Genomic DNA, 20,466 nt, shown 5'->3' on the forward strand with positions numbered 1-20,466 from the left:
ACAGAAACTGGAAACTGCCTGACAAAGTGAAACATTTTAATGATGTCAACTTTTCTGAAGCAAAACCCAGTCATTGTTAAAATAGAGACAGTTTATCTTTTAATTCAATTCTAGTCAATTTTAAGCTATATTCTTTCATAATTCTAACAATAAAAGGTAGTTTGCTGAATTAATATTACTTTAAAAGAATATTTCTTTATCTTTTTCCTACTACATTTTTACAGCAAAGAACATCTAACACAGTTATCTTTGGTGAATTATACAAAATTAGTATTTTACCATTCCAGAAGTCACACACATTTTGGTCTCCATTCAAGATACTTGAGAGCAGCATGAAATTAAATTCTTAGTAATAGAAGACTACTTCAAAATGGTGGGGAATCCAGAAAAAAAAAGATAGGCTTGAACAAATTGCATGAAATAACAACTTAGAACAAATTACATAAAATAATTTAATAAACAACCAGCATGATATTTTGGTGATGTAATCTTGGGAAAAGTAATTTTGGTAGGGAGAAGATGCACACAGCAAAGCTTAGGTCTAATAAACTCACTGAGAGCTTAGATTCAAAATTCTACTTATGAAAACTGGATTCTGCCTTTAACACTGAGCAAGTGAATATATAGGTATACAAACAAGATATAAGTAGAACTTAAAAGTTTATAATAATTGGCTCTCAAAATCGAGGACCTATATTCATTTAATCATACAAGTATTTGTTTAGGTCTGCTGTACATCAGACACTATGGTTGGCCTGGAAGCGATAAAATTTAGTAATCCATGAATTCTACTTTCAACTTGCTCATGTTTTAGTAAAGGAGAAAGACAAAAAAAAATAATTTAAATTTCTGTTTAGATTCCTGATTACTTTTATTTGTTATATGTATATGTAAAATATAGTACACCGTGAAAGTAAAATGCTGGATATATATGAAACAATACAGTGTAGAAATTACATCTGTAGGCTGTAACTGCTAACAGTCTGGGCTCAACTCCCAGTTCCATTGGTAATCAGTTGTAAGTTACTTTAGGTTTCTCATCTGTAAAATAGTATAATATCTACCTCGAAGCTGTTATAATGTGGGTTAATGGAATAATGCATTCAATACATATATTAAAGTACATTTGGTATTTGATAATTGCTTGATAAATGTTGGTTAAATAGAGGTAGTGTTATGTTACAGATGATGAATAGAAGCTTGCCAGACAGATTGTGGAGGAGTTACTATGCAAGAAATAGATGTAGAAAAATAATATGGCAAATGTGGTGACACCCTTGATAGCCCCTTTCTTTCTGTCAAGCTTGAAAACCTGGAGTTCCTCCCTTCTTTATTCTCCATACTTTTTTTCTAGAACATCGCAGTTATTCCCTTGGTCATAAATGCCATCAAAAGGTTGATTATTTTCAAATTTATATCTCTAATGCAAACCTCCCTTTTAAACTCCAGGGTCGAATCTATAACATCTCACCACCCAGTTCATAAACTGGCATCAGTATCCACCCAGGAGCTCAAGCCAAAGGCAATCATCCTAATTGCTTCCTTTCCCCCATTCTCCATGGCCATACATCAGTAAGTCATCTTGGTACCTGATTTTATCCCCACAATGTATCTCCACTGCAACTATCCTCTCTGCTGGCCTTCTTCAATAGCATCCTTGTTTTCACAATTTCCTTCCAGTCCTTCCACTAAGAAGTCTGTCCTTATCTTTGCAAACATAAATTGGGTTGTATAATGCCCCTGCTTAAAACTGTCCAGTCGTCTCATTATAGCTTATAAAAAATCACCACCCATTATCAGATGAAGGTCTAATAAGATCTGTTCTCTGCTTAATTTCCCAGCTACCTTTAAAACTCTAGACACACAGGCCATCTGAGTTTTGTGAAACAGGCAAGAGCTTTTTCTGTCCAGAGATCCTCTTCCTGGAATTCTTTGCACACAGTCTTCACCATAGTAGCTCCTTCTCAGTCTACCCGTGTCAATATAAAATACACCTACACAGTGTAGACGTCCTTAGCCATCTGGTTTTATGTATTGTGTATCTATCACTTCCTAGTTATTCTCTCTCATAATACCCTGTTCTTTTAATTCACAGTAAGCTCGTAAACTTAAGACAATATCTGCTTTTCTTAAACTGCTAAGATTCTGTGCCACCCAATTAATATCATACTGATTCATTCATTCAACAAATATTTACTGAAAGGCTACCATGTGCTCAGCATGACGTTATATAATATAGTTTATGTTTCAGAGGGATTATTTGAGCAGATAGATAAAGATGAATTGCAAAAGGGCAAGAGAGGAACAGGAGGACTTGCTAGTCCATAACACCAGATAAGAAGTGATGATCTCTTTGACTAGGCTGATTGCAATGGAGATTCAGAAGAATGGATGGGTTTAAACTATTTACTTGGGTAGAACAAATAGGAATTGCTGATGGAATGAATGTGAAAGTAAGAGAAAGTAAAGAATGAAGAATTACTCCAAGGTTTTTTACTTGAGCAATTGAATTGATGATGGTAGGGTCAAAACAGGGAGTGAAATTGTTTTGAAAGAAAGATATCAAGATTTTCATTTTGTACATGTAAATTTTGACGTGCTTTTTAATTTTTATTTATTTATGGCTGTGTTGGGTCTTCGTTTCTGTGCGAGGGCCTTCCCCAGTTGTGGCAAGCGGGGGCCACTCCTCATCGCGGTGCGCGGGCCTCTCACCATCACGGCCTCTCCTGTTGCGGAGCACAGGCTCCAGACGCGCAGGCTCAGTAATTTTAGCTCACGGGCCCAGTTGCTCCGCGGCATGTGGGATCCTCCCAGACCAGGGCTCGAACCCGTGTCCCCTGCATTGGCAGGCAGACTCTCAACCACTGCACCACCAGGGAAGCCCTGACATGCTTTTTAGACATACAAGTGGAAATATCAAATTAGCAGTTAAAATATTTGTTGGAAATCCATGTGCAATGTTTAGAATAAATGTAAATTTGGTTGTTATCAACATGGAGATAGTATTAAGTGCCAGGCACTATTGTAAGCATTTTGTTTATATTATCTCACTTAATACAGTAACTCTATGAAGTAGGTACTGTTATTACTCCCATTTTAGAGATGACAAAACTGAAACACAAATAGAAGTCACACAGCTAGTAAGTGCTAAGTCTGGAATTTGAACACAGGGTATCTGTCTCCAAAGTCCATGAATAGGTAAGAGAAGTCCCAAGATAAAGCTGTCAGATGATTGAGAAGTAGAAGTCACCCAAACCTGACAGAAGAGGTAGAGGAGCTAGTAAAAAAGAATGAGGAGGAGTGGACAGAAGGAAAATCAAGACAAAGTGGTGTCACAGTAGGGATGAATTTTTTTCAAAGGAGGGAGAAGCCATTCCCATTGAATTCTGCTGAGGGATAAAACAAGGTACAGAATGAGAAGGATCCCCCTGAATGCAACAACAAAGAGAGTGTTGGGCTGCAACCTCAGTGGAGTTGTGGGAATGGAGAGTGCCTAGAAGGTGAGTGTTGGAAGACAAGGTTATTGCATAGAAAGTTCCTTTGTGATGTTAAGACATGTGATGATGTAGAAAGAATAAAAGAATAAATGAATGTAAGAATGTAATTGGTAATATGAGAGCAGACAAGAGGGCATGAAAAATGAAGTTAGAGAGGTGTTAAGTACCACATCACAAAGGTCCTTATATTCCTGAATCTCTCCATGAAAATAATCGCAGTAATTGCTATTTTGCAAGCAAATGTCTCCATTTATTATTTCAGAATGACATACGCTGCAAGGAAATCAGACCATCATTTTTTAAAGTATTTAATGGGAATGCTTAATAAATGATAATATTTAGAAATTTTAATCTCTCATTTTTGCATATCCAATTTTTGTTAAGAATAGATAATTGGTAAATCGTCATGTGTAGGTTTTTTAAAATTGTAATTCAGCTTACATATAGTGAAATACATGGATGTGAAGTACATCATTTGTAGCTTTTGATTTATTATTTATTGTATTGTGTCAGAAATGTTAAGTAATTCAGACTGTGGTCAATCTCATGTCTATTCAGAATTATTTTTCATCTATGAATTTACTCTCAGACCTCTCCACAAAAAGAAAAAGAAAAAAGAAAAATTGAGAATAGACTGATTAGCACTTTGAAATTTGTTAGTGCTACACAAATGTAAGATACTAATGTAAGATAACATGGACCAGAATCACTTTTATAGTAAAACTTCTTCCTATGAAATTACGTAAAAACTGTTCTAATAAACTAGATACATGTATGTAAAACTTTTATGAAAGCATCTAAAAGTGATAAATATCTCGGTAGAAAAAAATAGATAAAAATCCTAAGGAAGAAAGTAAACTGTTATTCACTGATACATTGTAAAGAAAATTTAGGGGCTTCTTACTGTTGAACCATTTTTAAAGGTCTTCTTGCTAGACTATTACTGATAATACTCCTCCCTTTGAACTTAAATGGTGACTATGAGAATGACATGTTTCCAATGACCTCACCCTGTTATGCAATGATTAATCATCATGAATACAAGTTAAGATCAACCCATGGGAAACTTGTCTTCTCCCATCTAATTTGATTAATGAGTTTTATGGCTGAGATGAATTGTGAAGAAAAAGTTAAAAGTACCTGAAGCAAAGTACAATTGTGGTCCATCTCACATGAATTTTTAGGGAAATAGAAATGATACTAAACATGAAAATTCTATAGTTGTTTTTTGCAATATTCTCTATGCTCTGAAAATAAATAACTAATAAATTCCCTACTATTTACTTTCTTGTTGATAGCTACTAACATACTCTAGTAACCAGTGAGAGAGTGATGCTTCTTTAAATTGGCATTGTCATTCATAAGACAGTGTAGTTCTTTACTTAAGTAACAGTAGAATTGCATTTATGACACGTAATTAAAGAATGGCTCATGGCAGCTTTTTAGACCTTAATGATTCAGTGAAAAATATAATAATCTTTTAAAACAGTCAGTTGAAGGTAAAGCGCAGCTTCAGTGATTTTCAAAATGTCAATACAGATCTACAAATAACAGACATACTTTGTCACATTGTGTACAAAATCCTTATTAGCATTAGAACTTATAATGCTCACTTTTAAAAAATATGACAACTAACCTTCATTTCTAGGGATCAGATACATTCCTGACCTAAGTTTACAGATTTTTCCTAATACATTTTTTTATACTTTGAATGTTGAAGTTCTTTTGACATTTACTTGTGAAATAAATTTTTTTCTTGGAATTTCCTTACTTCCAAATTTCTGGTCTAATTGACATTTGTGTGTGTCAGAATTCACATTTTAGTCTCGTTATTCACACACACACATCTTTTATGATCTCACTTACATAGAAACAAAATGGAGGACACAAACTATTGCTAGTACCTAATATGTTCTCTCTTGGGCTTTGGACTACAATTTAATTCTATCCAGAAATAGTGACCATTGTATTAGTTTACTAGGACCGCCATAACAAATTACCACCATCTTAGATGGCTCAAAGCAACAGATATTTATTGTCTCACAATTCTAGAGGCTAAAGTCCAAAATCAAGATGTTGTCAGGTCCATGCTGTCTCCAAAGGCTCTAGAGGAAGATGATCCTTCCTTGCCTCTCCCTAGCTTCTGGTGGTTGCAATCCTTGGCATTCCCTGTAGATATATCACTCCAGTCTCTACCTCTGGAATCACATGGCATTCTTCCTGTGTCTCAGTCCAAATTTCCCTCTTCTTAGGAGGACTCCAGTCACTGGATTAGGACCCACATAAGGTCAATTTGGCAGAATCTATATGAACCAGTAAAATTTCTTTTAATCCATCCTAAATAAAAAGCCACACATATACACAAGAGGACATGTATGAGGATGTTCATTGCAAGCACTGTTTATAGCACAAAACTGTAAGTAACTTAAATGTCTATCAGTAGCAGTGTGGCAAGTAAATTATCACGTATCCACACTATGAAACACTGTGCAACAGTCAAAATGAATGATACAGAAATCTGTGCCCTAATAAAGGATCTTCAAGATATATTTTTGAGTAAAAATAGCAGGTTGGTGGCACTATATTACTTAAAGTTATTTTTTCTGGAAATAAATACAGAGCAGGGTCAGTTTGTAGAGCTCTGCAAATCTGTGATAATTAAGATCACACGAACAACGTGTAGAAGAATATTTATCTTTCTGTCCCTCACAGCAGAGTCATTGATCCATCTCATACAAAAGTGGTATTAAGTCATATGACATAAATTAAAGACAAGGGATGACAACACAAAACTCGCTTATCCCGCTAGATTATCTGCCATTAAGCATCTTTCCAGCACTTACTCACGTGGCAATAAAAGGTTTTATGTAAGCATTAGTTAAGGGTTTATGTTGCATTCTTATAGGTTATCCCAAAGGCACTTGCAGTTCCTGGACTCCAAGGTAGAGAAAAGGTGTGAACAAATTTAAGTTATTGTAGTAGGTTTATCCACAAGATCACAGAGCTTTAAGGGTATCAGTAATTGGATGACTATGCCAAAAGCCTGCCTGTGGCTTGTTACAATGAATAAATAAATACCTGAGGAACCCAGGCTGTAAGTGACAGACTTTTGAGATGACAAATCTAAAGAGCTACTGTGAGGGGAATGTAATCTTTCTCTGTTGGATAAATTTGGTAAAGAGAGAGAAAGAAGACCAACAGAAAAGCACATTATTCCTCAGTGGGTCCATATCAAAGAGAGAAAAAGTAGAATGAGGCCCCATCTCTAGGACCATATTTAGGGCTGTCATGAATGCCTTTGCCTTTGACATTTGGGCTCATGATAATGAAATTTATATGACCCCATCTGTTATAAAGTTAGTTAGGAAAATGACCTCGTGTCATTTTTATGCACAGAGGATTTGGGGGAGAACGATTATAATAAACACATGTGATGTCATAAACACCAAGTGGCACAGCTCTAACTAAAACTATATATAAAAACACAGAATTCCCACCAAGAGTTAAAGCCATAAAAAAGTAAAGCAAGAAATTGTATGAATAAAATAAAAGACAAATTATTTATACATGAAGTATTGTAACTATTTCATAAGCTACATGTTTCATAAAAATCCATTAAATTAGAAATCTTCAGAATTTGTAAGATTTTCAAACAAAGGACCAATTTTTTTTCTATTCTTATCATAGGCATCTTTCCAATGAAGAAGTCCCATCAAAGGTCTCCTCAAGTGTGGAAGTAACTCAGAAATAAAAACACCTTTGGTCTAAAAGCATTCCTCTGGCATATCTTTGTGACAAAGTCTTCCAGGTAAGTAATGAATGCATCTTTTGAAAAGGTAGAAAATTTCACTAAGTTACAGGTCTATTAATCAATTAGTTCATTTTGTATAATGTCTTCTACTGACCAATCCAAAGAGGTCCAGATGTTCTAATATCTGATCTCTGAGAAAACATATTCAAAATACAAATTGGAAGTTTTGCCTTACAGTCATCCAAAATATTACCCAACCAGTAGGTTTTATTCATTTCTACATTTCCTTTGAATGTGTTGAATGAAATATGTATCAGAGGAAAAAGAATTCCCTCAGTAAATTAAAAGTAAAAACGTTAAAGATTGAGGGTATGGTTTCCTCTCTAACTGAATACAGCTCTCATTAACGAGTGGAGTTAATGTTAAGTGATTTTCACAGAAATTGTCCAAATCAGAGAGGAAACTGAGGACATTTTAAGGAACTGAGATAACTCTGTATTGATACAGCAAACCAAATAATAATGTGGATAATGGTGGAGGTATGACAATAATAGAGACCATAATGTATCAAGGGCTAAGTGCCTGATACTGTGCAAAAGCACTTTATATAGATTTGGTCCTCATAACGACCCTAAGAAGTGGATGTTATGTTCTTCATTCTGTATAGTAGGAAACTGAAGTTTAACAAAGTTAAAAGGCTGGCCTAAGTTCACAAAACTGTTAATGTTGATACCAGGACTCAAACCCAACCAACTTGGCTCCAAAGCTCAAGTTCTTTAACAAATACAGAGTTGCTAAGAGTGGTTTTAAATCAGGTGTCTCTGAAAAACAATTCAATTCAAACTTGACCTATATTTATTGGTTATACACTCTCTGCCAGTCTGCTCTAGCTGCTTAGGATACGACAGTAACTATATTTTTTTAAAATTCCAAACATCCAATTAGGGTCGCAGAACGATTTTAACTTGACAAAAACTAGTCCCATATGAACACTTGTCATACAGGAAAATATATTGTTGCCTTTTATTTTTTGAAAGCTGAAAGATGTTAACCATCCTAAACAAGTATGTAGAACAATATGAGAGCTTTGTAACATTGTACTGGGACCATGATTAATGTTTAGTGGTTTAAGGAAAATATATCCATTTAAAATGATACAGCATTCTAATCAAGTAGCAAAATTAAAAGAGAGAAAGGATAATAAATATTGTCATTTCCTGAAGTTTGGTAGGACTTTCCTATTTTTTTCAGTTTCACTTTTTAATCCTGAAGGCATTACTTCAGTGTGTATACATTTATGCTAATCATATACCACAGCCATGGGTTCTTCTATCAATATGAAATGTTTTGTACTTGCTGTTTTTGTGCATCTTGTATTGTTATGTGCAATATACAAAATAATGTGTCTAACTATGCCATTTATGCTTTTGAAGGAAAAAGCAAATTACTTACTGAAGAGAATGGCATTTGCATGCATGTGTGTCAGCTTTCAAGCCATTTCCTTCTACAAAATATTGCTTTCTACACTTAGAAAATGCATCCATCCATCAGTTACAAACCATTTCAAAGCACTTTATGAATCTACAGAGCAAAATGTACTTATCTTACATTGGCAGTGTCCCAGCTGTTAGAAAATTGCTATTGTCCTAATACTTACAAGGCAATTTTAGCATCAGTTAATAATTTTACAGGATAGATAACTTCTAAAGCATTATAAGATGACAGACATTAAACAATAGCAACTTAGCATTTTTTGAAACAGTTCATGACAGCTTAAAAACTAAAGTGATTTTAATGTATAGTCTATGCAGTTTTAGTTTCTCATTGACAATTCCTTTAGAAGATAAAAATGTGAAAATCCTTTTAAATAGTGGGTGAAAGAATAAAACAAATTTATCTTTAAAAGATATTCAGTGAAAATCTCAATTAGGAATAATGTCTCAAATCTTCCTGTACAGATAGTAGGTGACAAGAATTTGAATTTATTTAGGCAGAAAAAAAAAAATGATGGTATCATTTAATGGTAGGGCACCACAAAATAAAAAGGCATATCTATTCATTAAAGCTAATACAAAAAGAAAAACAGCATTTTATATAATCAGTATGCATTATTTCTTCCTAAACACTGTTTTCTATCAGTCTTAGTTTAAAAGCTTCAGTTAAAGGAAAAATCTGGGTAATTGTAACACATATGTTCTCTCTTACTCCCTTTATTTAAGTTGTTGGGATAGCCACACAACCCTTTTTTGGCTGGATATTTTACCATTCACCTTTGATAACTAATGCCTTGATGGTACAGAAAGAAAAATAGCTCTAAACAAATTATATTAATTGGTAGTTCGATGCTACACGTGTGCAGTCTCTTCAAGGAAAAAAATACTTTTGATAAGCACCAATGTGCAACAGTGGTTATTTTCATAAATGGACTTATTAAATAAAACTAGTTATTCCATGAATGTTCACAAAGGCCAAGTAATTGACCACATCATCAAAATACAACCTAAATTCCCCTGGTACACAATTACCATCTTCTTCTCTATCACTGAGCACATTGATATTGCATGGGCTCATTGGACACCAGCTACCCTGGAAAATCAAGTACAAGTTGAATTTTCAAATGATGTAATTCATGTTCACACATTTAATTTTCTGTAGGATGTTACACGTATGTTTTAATACTGCCATTGTCTCAAAATTATAAAATGAGAAGTTTGCATAATTTCAGCCTTTTTCATGGCACCAATATACCTAAAGAAGAGTGTAATTCAAAAAGTCTCAAATACTTTTGCAGTATGTAATACAAGCTATTATTAAACAGTTGTATACTGTAAGACATACAAATCCTTATTTGACTCCTACTAGAAGGTGCATATACTGAAACAGATCAAATTGCCAGACAGTCTATACTACCAGCTCCACAGAGGTAGGGAAGATGTCTCTCACAGATTGCTTCATTCCTGTCATCACACACCCTGCCTGGAACGTAGTGGGTGCACCATAGTTGTTTGTTTACTGACTGATTGACTGAACTGGTCTGATTCAATTAACTATTTCAATCCTACATTAGCTATTTTTTAAATTCACATTTTAAATATCAAGCTCTTTTCTCACTGTACATATAGAGAATAGTTCTTGAAAAAGAATACACTTGACTCTGACTTAGAAATCAAACAACTACTTCTTGTCAACATTAATTGAGAAATATAAATATTTCTATTAAAATTATTCTATTATATACTTACATGTCACTTACAAACCTATATCTTTAATAAAATTATTCATATTAATAATATGAAAGACTCATATCTACAATGAAAATATAGAAAATGAAGGTAATATATTAGCTGCTTCTTTCCTTTTGCCTTCATATATCATCAAACTAATAACAGACTTATTTAAATTATCAAATATTTATTTACTGTGGGCTTGGCTAATATGTTTATTATTAACTAGTCTTGAATATAACATGTTATATACAACATAACTGAATAAAAAATATAAATAATTCTTGGTACTGAAAGAATAACATTTTAATTAAAGTTCCACTTTCAAAGTACCATTAAACTCAATCATTTTTGAAACTCAGCCTCAAAATGTTCATCTATCTCCCTAATTTTTAGCAAGAATGTATTTAATGACAGTGGTACTGAATTACCTCTGAATGAGTGAATATAGAAACAAAGAAAAACTTATTTATTTGGAGAGAATGCCACAGGGGCGGGAGTATGAAATTTGGCAAGCCCCAGTTTTCACAAACAAGGAAGCAGCCTAAGACTTTCCATCATCTTTTATTACTGGACTCTGAGATATTTCAGACACTCCAGCATGCAATCTTTGAGGTGTGTTTGTAATAAAATCTCTTGAATTGATCTTGAGTAGGTTTCCACTTTCTTCGTCACACCGTTACATGGCCATCCTCCATTGGTACCATCTATGTTTAACCAAATGTGAAGACTTTCTGATGCTGCTCTCAAAAGAGATCAGATATTTGGCCTGCAGGGCAATGAACCTGAGCTCATATCCTAAATTAAACCTGGACACAGTACCTGGAGATGAGACTACCCCACAGGAGGATTCTACAGTAGATTTTTAAGCATATGACAAAGAATTTCAATAGATATTTATCATGTTGTTGAATCCCTAAACCTAAAAACTTGTTGCTAACTTAGTTTTCTTTGCCAACTTCTCATACACACCCACATAGGATGAATTATTAATATAAACAAATTTCTTTTTGAAGTTGTTTGTATTATTCAAACATACATCAACCGCTTTCAGCAAGAAACCCTGAAGAGCAAAATATGACTATTTAAACAGAGAAATTACTTAAAGGAGGTAATAGCATGATGTTCTACATTTTGAATATGACTCTAGATACCATGCTATTTCCAAGAAATTGGTCCAGAATGAGCGTACCTGAAATGCCCTCCTAAGATTTCCCATTGTTTTGATTGGTCTAGTCTAAAACAGGCAGACCCAAATCTAAGGAAAAATACAGACTATTCTGATTTCTGGGATATCCTATACACTAAAGTCAACATGATCCTGCACCTCTGGAGTTTGCTAAGAGTCACTCTGCCCAGCCCATGTCAGACCCATTTCACTGAAACTGCCACTTTCAACAGCTACACTATAGCTATTGTCCACTGATGGGAAAGTGTCTCTTCTTGATGTGAATGCAACTTGTTAGAAATAAATGATCAACCTTGTTTGAATTGACCCATAGATTTAAGTTGGCCCTCACACCACAGTAGCACAAGCTCAGACCTCCTGTAAATAATATCAATAACTCGATGAGGGTATCTAGAAAAGCCTAGAACGGCTTTATCTTACATATGTTCAATAAGGTGTTAATATTTCAGCATGCACTCTAGAGCTAGAATGCTTGGATTCAAATCTTAGTCTAGCATTTTTACTGTGTGTCACCTTTGGAAGATTGCTTGGCCTCTCTAAACACATTTCCTTATTTTAGTTTAATCATAACTCTACCATATACTGTTTCTTCAACATGGTAAGTAACAAACCATCTCTTCCTAAGTTTAAGTCTGTTAACATAGTAATGGCAAATTTTTTTCTTCTTTGTAAGTAATGATGTTTATAATGGTTAAATGTTTCTATTGTATCATTTAACAGTAAAAAAAAATTATTCAATGTCTACCAGAGATGTAAGATAGAGAGACTGTGTCTCTCAGTTGAAGGAGCACCTGATAATAGTTCTGGGATTAGTATTGCTATTCTCATACATGAACAATACCTAGTAATGCCAAAATATGTTGTTGTTGTTGTTGTTATTTTTCTCATGCATCACCACGCATGATTGGGCAAGAGAAGTTCCTAAGAAATTACTAAATTTTTTGTCTTTTAAGATATTAAAAAAAACTCACTTGCAACTACTCATCCTAAATTAAACTGTCTAAAAGTTGTACTTTTACAGTAATTTGCAACTCGAAAATAAGAAAAATTGAGAAAATCACTATTGTCCATATGTAATATAATAGTGAAAAAAGACAGAAAAGCTTTTATAAAAAATAGCTATATACTCAAGACTGCTTGTAAAAGCAACAGATATCTTCAAGACAAGATATCCTCTTTTTTCCAATGAATTAAATCGGTTTACCATTTTTGTTCTGTATAAATATAAAATTTTCAATAAGATTGAAAAATATAATCTTGTAAAAAATGCAAGTCCATTCTTAGCATCTTAGCACATACAAAAAAATCATTGGTTAAAAATTATGGTTAAATGCACATAAACATTAGAAAATTAAATCATGTTATTTTCAAAGTAAACAACATTTTCAGAATTCACTCCTTCCTGTACCTGTACCAAATGCCTGTACATTTGACTCTAAGGCTTTGATTTCTCAACAAACTCTAATATTGCATGAGTTATATTCAACTATTAAATCTTCACACATATTACTCCATTTGTCCACACTCATCTTTTGATCCTATGTTTTCTCCAAGAATTTCTTGAAACATGAAGGTTCAGATCATGAATAGCTTTTTCAATCATATGCTCTCAAATTGTAACATTTTATTTATCATATTCCCATAGAAAATTTCAAAGTTATTTATGATATGTATGGTCTTTAAGTAGAAGGAGCATATGATGATTTTCCATAGCTGAGAACATTTATAGTACAGAAAGGCAAAGTGGCAAACTTAAGGTTGGCTATGGGCAAACTTTTTTTATAGGATTGACTAACCTTACAAAAACAAGTAGGAAGGAGAATCATGGGCTTTGCTCTTCATAGATCACTACCCCACACTTCTTTAGTACTCTACTCAAAGTGATTTGTGATTAATCTACTTCAAACAATCAGCAAAATATACACTGACTAGTTGGTGTTTTTTACATGCTATGGGGATACAGATGATGTGTAAGAGATCAACCTGGCCCTCAGGGACATAACTGTATAACCAGGAAGATAAAATTAAACTTCAGGGAACTAACTTGGGAGGATCATTAGGTATTAAAATGTATAGAGCAGTCTATAAATCTGCCAGAGGTAATATTTTTAAATACTTCTCAGTGCATCTTGAGAGGTACTCATTTATGAGTTTCTTTCCACGCAACACTTTTGCTACTTCATCCAAGTAAAGGATAAAGTGAATGTCATGTAAGGAAGAAGAAGAGTAGTAACCAAGGCAGTTTCTGTCAGATGGAGAAATAAAAAGGCCCTCCATCTCCAGGAGAAAAAGCCAAGAAAGAAAAAAAGAATGAAGGAAAATGTGTGAAGTCAATCATGAGTGTACTTTCTTACCATTCCCCCATTCCCCAGAGAGCGGGGGAGCCAGGAATGGTACATAACAGAGGGTGTGTGTGTGTGTGTGTGTGTGTGTGTGTGTGTGTGTGTGTGTGTGCTGAGTCACAAGGAGTATTTATTTCAATTTGGCCTGAACATTAATTTTACTTGTGGTAGTCAGAAATCATTGTTAACTTTAATTGATACCGTTTTTCAGACCACTGGAACTAGCTAACCTTGATGCATGTTGAAATAGTCTCTCAAAACACTTGGATTATCTTAGATGAGACAAATTCACTAGGGTAAACTGTGCAGTTTTTTGGAAGTTTTTTTTTATTGAATTCAGGCTTCCAGAAAAGTTGCACAGATTATACGAACAATTCATGTTTACCTTTCACCCAGTTTCCCACAATTTTGCATCTTATATAACCATAGTTCAGCTATTAAAACGAAGAAATTTTATATGTGGAAACTAAAAAATAAAACAAATGAACAAATATAACAAAACAGAAACAGGCAGATACAGATAACAAGCTAGTGGTTACCAGATGGGAGGGGCTGGGGGGGCCAAAATAAGTGAAGGGAATTAAGAGGTACAAACTACCAGGTATGAAATAAATAAGTTACAAGGATATATTTGTATAGCACAGGGAATATAGCCAGTACTTTGCAATTACTCTATATGGAGTATAATCTATAAAAATATCAAATCACTATATTGTACACCTAAAACTAATAAATAGTGTAAGTCAACTATAGTTCAATTAAAAAAAAAACAAGAAATTAACAATGATGCCATATTATTAACTAATATGCAGGCCTTATTAGAATTTTGCCAGTTTTCCTGCTAATATCCTTTTTATCTGGTCCAAGGTTCAATCCAAGGTCCCATATTGCATTTAGTTGTTTTTGGGGGTTCTTCAATCTGTGATAGTTCCTCATTATTTCATGTTCTTGACACTTTTGAAGAGTTCATGCCAGTTATTTTTTAGAACATCCCTCAATTTGTGTTTGTCCAGTGCTTTCTCATAATTAGATACTTGTTACTATTTTTTGGCAAAAATAAAACAGAAGTGAGGTTATGTCCTTCTCAGTACATCATATAATGGAATATATGATGGCATTATATCCTATTACTGGTAATATTAACTCTGATCACATGGCTAAATGCTGTCTGTCAGGCTTCTCCTTTCAATGTTAATATTTCCCCCTTTGTAATTAATAAGTATTTTGTGTGGAAATACTTTAAGATTATGTAAATATCCTATTTCTCATCACTCATTAATTTTAGCATCCACTGATGGTTTGAGCAATATGTATATAGGTAGATAGATTTCACAAATATTACTGTGGTGTTTCAATGAGGTATCATCTCACACTGGTCAGAATGGCCATCATCAAAAAATCTACTGGAGAGGGTGTGGAGAAAAGGGAACCCTCCTGCACTGTTGGTGGGAATGTAAATTGATACAGCCACTATGGAGAACAGTATGGAGGTTCCTTAAAAAACTAAAAATAGAACTACCATATGACCCAGCAATCCCACTACTGGGCATATACCCTGAGAAAACCATAATTCAAAAAGAGTCATGTACCACAATATTCATTGCAGCACTATTTACAATAGCCAGGACATGGAAGAAACCTGAATGTCCATTGACAGATGAATGGATAAAGAAGATGTGGCACATATATACAATGGAATATTACTCAGCCATAAAAAGAAACAAAATTGAACTATTTGTAGTGAAGTGGATGGACCAAGAGTCTGTCATACAGAGTGAAGTTAAGTCAGAAAGAGAAAAACAAATACCATATGCTAACACATATATATGGAATCTAAAAAAAAAAAAAATGGTTCTGATGAACCTAGGGGCAGAGCAGGAATAAAGACGCTAACATAGAGAATGGACTTGAGGACATGGGGAGGGGGAAGGGTAAGCTGGGACGAAGTGAGAGAGTGGCATGGACATATATACACTACCAAATGTAAAATAGATAGCTAGTGGGAAGCAGCTGCATAGCACAGAGATCAGCTCGGTGCTTTGTGTCCACCTAGAGGGGTGGGATAGGGAGGGTGGAAGAGAGGCACAAGAGGGAGGGTATATGGGGATATATGTATACATATAGCTGATTCACTTTGTTATACAGCAGAAAGTAACACACCATTGTAAAGCAATTATACTCCAATAAAGATGTTAAAAAGAAGAAAATAAGATAATAAAAATCAGTGGGCACACACACACACACACACAATATTACCGTGGTGTTTGTTTAATGGTGATTTTCCATTTCCCTTATTCCTTGTAAATTTATTAATGTATATTCTCCTGTAAAGGAGAGTACTCTCTTTATTTACTTTTCCATTTACAGATTTATATCTGTATAGTCATCCATGATTATTTTTAATCTAGGGGTTGTAATTCAAACTAGCATTATTTGGGTTGTTCTCTAATTGGCCCAACTTTGGTCATTGTGAGCGCTTTAAACTTGGTTTTTGTGGTGAATTTTTGAGATGCCTCCATCATTTTGTGGATACTTCTATACTTTCTGTTCCTTAAGACATTCTGGTCTTATCTTGTATTTTTCCTGCCCTGGTCCTTTCCAGCACCAGCTATTTCTCCAAGGAGTCCTGGTTCCTTTTACTGGAATGACATTGACATTTAAATTCCAAGATCTAAATGTTAAGTGTGCTTATTGTTACTGGGAAGTCATTGTTTCTAGGCCCTGTCAGAGAATAAAGCTAGGAAATAGATGTATGTGTAATAACACATGAATACACATAACTATTTATTTCTCTATCTATCCATCTGTGTGTGTATATATATATATATATATATATATTTAAAAAACTACTAGTCATACTGATATGTTTTATTCCAATTTAACATGACAGAATTCGTTTTACTCTTTTCTTATTTTCATTTGTAACCTCTTCCTCTGACGATGAGAAAAATGGCTCTCATTAACAATATATTTGCTTTTTGTTCAAACCTGATATGAATATAAAATAGTTTCAGAATTGCTAACTTACACCCGTGTTAGAAACAAATTTACTAAACAGAGTACAACATTTTTGGAAAACTTGTTTTTTGTTTGTCTTTAGATTTACTATATTTAGTCAAAATATTGCTTTCTAAAGTTACTTATGTTGGTTCTTTTATCCCCACCCTCATCAGTGTGGTTATTTTATTCATTTATAATAAAATTAGGTTCACTTGTTACTGTGTTTCCACTTTGAGTTCTCCTTACATCCTGGGTTATTTAATCATTTATTTATTTGAGAGGTATATAAAACAATTTCATGATCCTTAGAGTAAGAGCTATAAAAAACATATCATCACAAAAGTATTACTTCTCCCTCAATCCTATACCATGTTCCCATTGCCTCTTTATTTCTACCCCTTTTCCACTCATTCCTGTATGTAACCAGTCTCTTCAGTTTCTGTTTGATCCTTCCTATAAGTCTTTTCCACAAATGAGCAAATACATGTATATTCTCTTATTCTTCCTTCTTGCTTAAATGGTCCCATACTAGAAATGCTTTCTGCACTTTGCTTTTTCCACAGAACAATATATCCTGAAAATGTCTGTCTCATTCTTATTTACAGATGCATGGTACTCCATTGTGTAGAGGTACCATAGTTTATTCAACTACTTTCTTATGTGTGGGTATTTAGGCTGTTTCCAAGATTTCACAAGTATAATGAAATTTTTAAGAGATTTCCAGTGAAAGAATTTGTTTCTATATCCTCAGGATACAGACAAGAAAACTTCAATAATCTTAGACAAACTCCACATCAAACAGGGCACTGAGAGTATGGTGCCTCAAGAGCTAACAGGATAGGAACAATCTGTGGTGGTAGAGCATCAGATTCCTCGCGGCCCATACCTGATGTGTAGGATATCCACAGGCTCAACTGCTGAGAATACAAGTAGATCAAAGTAGGACTGCGTCCATGGCAAAAACTGAAAGGTGCAAGTGTTTCATGACCAGAAACTACGACCAAGTTCACAGTCAGAAGGAGTAGATTCCAGAATAATGTTCAAATGAGATCAGTTCTCAGTGGACTCCATTGAAAAAAAAATGTCTGGTTGAAACGAGGATCCCCTCAGCAGAGGGAGCAGGGCCTAGAGAATGGTATAAAATACATTCATCATAAGTTTCCTCTGGAAAGCTTCCATCTTGGATGGGAAATGGGGAAGGAGAGACTCTTGGAGGAATTTGGAATTTGAGGAGAAGCTAATTTTATCAGGGAGTTTGAATTTAAATTTCACTGAATGTTACCTTACAGAGACTATTATATTAATTATGTATTACTGTGTAGTAAATTACCCAAAAACTTAGTGGCTTAAAACAACAAACATTTATTATCTCAAAATGCCGATGGCTCATTAATTCAGGAACTGCTTAGCTGGTTGGGTCTCACATAAGATTGCAAACAAAATGTCAGCCAAAGCTTCTGTCATCTGAAGTCTTGACTGGGGCTTCAGAGTCTGCTTCCAAGCTCACTCACATGGCTGTTGGCAGGAGGCCTCACTTCCTCACTAGCTATTGGCTAAAGGCCTCAGTTCCTTGCCACATGGGTCTCTCTGTGGGCTTTTTGAGTGTCCTCATGACAGGGTACTTGGCTTCCCCTAGACTGAGTGGCACCAGAGAAAGAGCAAAGAGGAAGCTAAAATACCTTTATGTTCTAATCTCAGAAGTTACACATTATCAATTCCACCATATTCTTTTCTTTAAAAGTAAGTCACTAGGTAAGCCCACATTCAGGGGAACAGAATCAGGCTCCACCTTTTGAAGGGAGAAATGTCAAAGAATATGTGGACATATTTTACAACCATGACAACTGTTTTAGTCTGGAAGAGATGAGCTACTTATAATTAACAAACTAAAATTTATTTCTCTCATCAACAGGGCTTCGGCTCCAGAACAAGATCATTACATAATAAAGGAAAGTACTTTTATTTAATGCATTATATGTAAATTGTCACCCCTGCTACAGGCTAAAAATAGATCACTATGACCAGAAGTGCTGAAAAACACCATCTACATTCTCAAATAACTTTTTAAAAGCTGAATCTGTACTACCTCTGTGATGTCACTAGTGGCATAACCTCTTCCTTTGTCTTTACCACTAATAAGACTGGAGAAAAGTTTAGATTCTCATCTCCACAATTCTTGAATTCTACAATATAAAGTACCTTATTTAGGTTTAATAATAATAAACCTTGGTAAAATGATATGTATCCAGATATACCTTGGTTAGAAACTCATTTCTAGTTACTAGTTTTGTGTGAAAGTTTCTTTATGCCTCAGGTTTCTTATGTGCAAATAGGGATACCAATACCTCCTTCATAGTATTGATGTAGCACTAAAGCACCTAGCACAGTGCCAAGAACATGGTGGATACTCAAAGAATGGTATTATCACTCCATGCCACACAAATAGAATTATATTGATATGGTTTTAGGATTGAATTTCTTAACCTTCATTCTGTTTAGAACTCTGCGAAGTGTTATACATAAGTATCAAGGACGTACAATCAGATGATGTTGGGAGATAAACTTTGCCATCTTCATCAAGTGTAATATTCATAATCAGTGAAACTAATAAAATCAATTCATCAATACCTAGGATTAGAATACAACTTTTGAATTACCAAAGAAGATTTCTGAGAGTTAAGAGCTCTGATACTGGAGTCATATAGCCTGCATTAAAACACTGGTTCCACGCTTATTCAGTGTATGACTTTGGGCAAATCAGTAACTTCTCTGGGCCTCAGTTTCATTATCTATATCACAGAAGTAATAGTATCTTCCTCATAAGGTTTTGGGAAGATTAGTTAATATATTAAAGTAATTAAATGAAAACCTGGAATATAGTAAGTGCTAAATAAATGTTAGCTATTTTCATTAATATGATTATGATTATTACTATTATAATTATTACATTCATTTGCTTTTGTTCTTTGGAGAAAAAAAGAGTTTTGAAAGTTAAAAACAAAAGAAAATACTGCCATTAATTCCAGGTGATGTTTTAAAATAATTTCCTGTTTGGAGTTTGCGCATTACTTTAAGAATGACAAGGAAAGATTTTATTTTTAACCCTTAGTCACTTGGCAGAGAGAAGAATCTCAGAAAGAACTCAAATGTTGCATGTAGGTAAATTTCAGAGCTAGAAAGGTCAAAAGCTGTTTCAATATTTCTGAACCTGGATGAAGATGTATAATTGTTAATCATTTTGAGGCCAAGCTGAACAGAGTGCCTTGAGGGAAAAAGAAAGACTTGTAGGGAATTCCCTGTTGGTCCAGTGGTTAGGACTCCACACTATCACTGCTGAGGGCCCAGGTTCAGTCCCTGGTCGGGGAACTAGAATCCCACAAGCTCTGTGGCGCAGTCAAAAAAAAAAAAGAGAAGAAAAGAAAGAAAGACTTGTAACGACTTTTGTGGTGGTGTCCTAGAGTGA

General features: G+C 34.4%; 1 long non-coding RNA gene across 1 annotated transcript in view; it reads left to right on the plus strand.

Annotated features, from left to right (window-relative positions):
* Positions 1–20,466, plus strand: part of LOC309656146 — a 91,271-nt gene that overhangs the window by 63,458 nt on the left and 7,347 nt on the right. Inside the window, exon 2 of the long non-coding RNA XR_014261175.1 lies at positions 7,185–7,305. This is a non-coding gene — a long non-coding RNA (uncharacterized lncRNA). The remainder of the gene's footprint in view (positions 1–7,184; positions 7,306–20,466) is intronic.

This window comes from Balaenoptera physalus (assembly GCF_965194825.1).
Source record: "Balaenoptera physalus genome assembly, chromosome: 2".
In the NCBI taxonomy this organism is placed as follows: Eukaryota; Metazoa; Chordata; class Mammalia; order Artiodactyla; family Balaenopteridae; genus Balaenoptera; species Balaenoptera physalus.